This window comes from Olea europaea, chromosome 3 (assembly GCF_002742605.1).
Source record: "Olea europaea var. sylvestris chromosome 3, O_europaea_v1, whole genome shotgun sequence".
NCBI classification, from domain to species: domain Eukaryota; kingdom Viridiplantae; phylum Streptophyta; class Magnoliopsida; order Lamiales; family Oleaceae; genus Olea; species Olea europaea.
The window spans coordinates 8900585-8903385 of NC_036239.1; positions in this window are offsets into that span (position 1 = coordinate 8900585).

The window sequence follows — 2801 nt, forward strand, 5'->3', positions numbered from 1 at the left end:
CTACCCTGGTGGGTGTCCTTTTCGAGGCCAAAATTCACTATTTTCCTTTTTGAATTTCCATTTTTAATTTTTTTTCCAATTTTTTGTAATATTTCGTTTGTTGTTTTCTTGATGATTATGAACTCGATTTGAGCCAAACTTTTGACAAGTTACTTTTTTTTATTACATAGTTTATTTTGATATGATTAACACTTTGATGATATAAAAGATTAGCAAATAACCCGAATAAGCGCACGAAATATACTTATTAATCGCATTGGAAAGAAGTTATCAATAGTGAGATGGATTCCATAATGTAGAATTATACTCAAGAGTTGGTTGTAAATAGATTTTCAAGAAGATATTGAAACCAGATGGATCCATTGATAAATATAAGAAATTTGGTCACAAAAGGCTATAGATAAAACGAATATCTTAATTTCTTCAATACTTTCTAATCTATGACAAGAATCACTTTGATTAGACTTTTGATTGTAATTATTGCATTGCAAAACATTGAGATTCATCAAATGGACATTAAAGCGATATTTTTGAATGGTGAATTAGAAACAATACATCTGGAGCAACGTGAAGGGTTTATTGCTCCTAACCAAGAAAAAAGTGTGCAAACTCGTTAAGTCCATTTTAGGTTTGAAGTAACCTCCAAAGCAATGACACAAAAAGTTTGACATAATAGTATCATGAATTGATTTTAAAATTAATGAATGCGATAAGTGTTTATTCATAAAATATACTCCTAAGTCATATATAATTGTGTGTTTATATGTTGATGACATTTTAATTATGGGTAACGATCATGATATCATCATGAACACAAAGAAAATATTGATGAAACACTTCGCCATAAAAGGATATGGGTATGGTAGACGTTATATTAGGAATTGAAATTTGTAGAATATATGATGGAATTGTTTCTTTCCCAATCTCAGATGTTGAGAACATACTAAAAGGATACAATGTATATCAGGAAAGGTCAGTGGAAACCCCAATTGATTTAAGTTTACAATTGGTCAAAATAATACTGCAAGTGAAACCCCAATTGATTCAAGTTTACACTTGGTCAAAATAATGTTGTACCAGTGTCTCAACTAAAGTATTCATAGGTTATGGCAATCGAATGTTTATTAAAAATTGCAGTCGATCGGGTATAGCATGCGATGAATAAACTTAGTAGATTCAAAAGTAATCCAAGCAAATAACCATTGGAAGGCATTAAATAGAGTTTTTAGATATTTAATATTTACCTTAAATCTTGGATTATATTATACAAGATATCCAATTGTATTGGAAGAATATTGTGATGTGAATTGAATATCCAATACAAAGGATTTCAAGTCTACTATTGGTTATATTTTTACCATTAGTGGTGTTGTCGTATCTTGAAAGTCCTCAAGATAAAGTTATATAGCTCAATCAACGTGGAATTGGAGTTAATAGCTTTAGACAAAGGTGGAGAAGAAGTAGAGTGATTTCGTAGCTTCTTGGAGGACATTCCAAGTTGGCCTATGCCAATACTTGCAATTGGTACACATTGTGACAATCAGTCGACTATTCGAAGAGCACAAATAGCATGTATAGTAATAAGTGTAGACATATACGTCGTGGATACAATAACATTAAGCAATTGATACCAAATGGTATTATTTCCATTGATTATGTGAAATCTAAAGAAAATATTAAGGATCTGGTTACGAAAGGTTTGCCTAGAGATCAAATATATTTTCTATCGAAAGGAATGATATTAAAGATTATTACATAAGAGTCTTTATAATGGTAATTCAAACTCGTTGATTGGAGATCTCGAGATCTTTGTTCAATAAGATAACTAAGTTATGAAGTTTTCATGAAACACTAAGGAAATATTTCCTACTTATTCCTATGTTAATTAAAAGTGCTTTCTACAAAATGTTTGAGATTAAGTTAAGTTTTTAATGATTCCTATAAGTTGATTAAGTCAAATGGAGTATGGTAGAATACTCTCAATAGGAGGCCACCGATTTAAGTGTGAAGTGGGCCACCTCTATAAGAATTTTTTAGGTTGAAATTCTCCTAAACACTTATAAAACCCAATAGTGGTTCAGAGCTAAAATGAACATGGCCATGAGAGTTGAAATTGTTAGGAAAGATACTGTGTGAGTATTGTTATCTTAGTTTACAGCAACGGTTAAATAGCTCAATATATCATGTTCACTAATTAGCCAAGTAAATTCGATAACATTTTACAAAGGCAAGTTCAAAGTTAGAAGCTACCTCTCGTGATACAATGTCTTTTTGCTTATACTCTCGACTCGCGTCTACATTATCATTTGCATTTCTAGTAAATTTCATTTATATGGGGGATTTTTGGAATCAAGTTTATAAAATGTTGATTTTTATCAATTTTGACCAAGCATTCAAATATGCTTTGATAGTTAATTCTCATGTTTTAATAGACTAACTTGTTATACTCATCAAGTAGATGATCGTGATAATTTGGATTCACAAAATCAAGTCTGGATGAATAAGAAATTGATGTTCAAAGTGAGGCAGAAAAAAGGAAAAACTGGCCATATTACTTGATTGCTCGAGCAGTTGCGTTGTGCATAGTCAGTGGCCATGTCTCTCAAAGAGACGCTCGAGCCATGAGGAAGCAACCAATTAGCGGTTTGAAGGGTTGTGTCTCTTTGTTGAACCTGATGAATTTTGTGGAGTGTCTCCCAAGCCATAGCATGTCAACCACTATAAAATGGACTCCTTTGATGGTCTAACTTCATTTCAATTCATGTGCTTTGATTACATTGCATCAAAACACTCCAAAATCG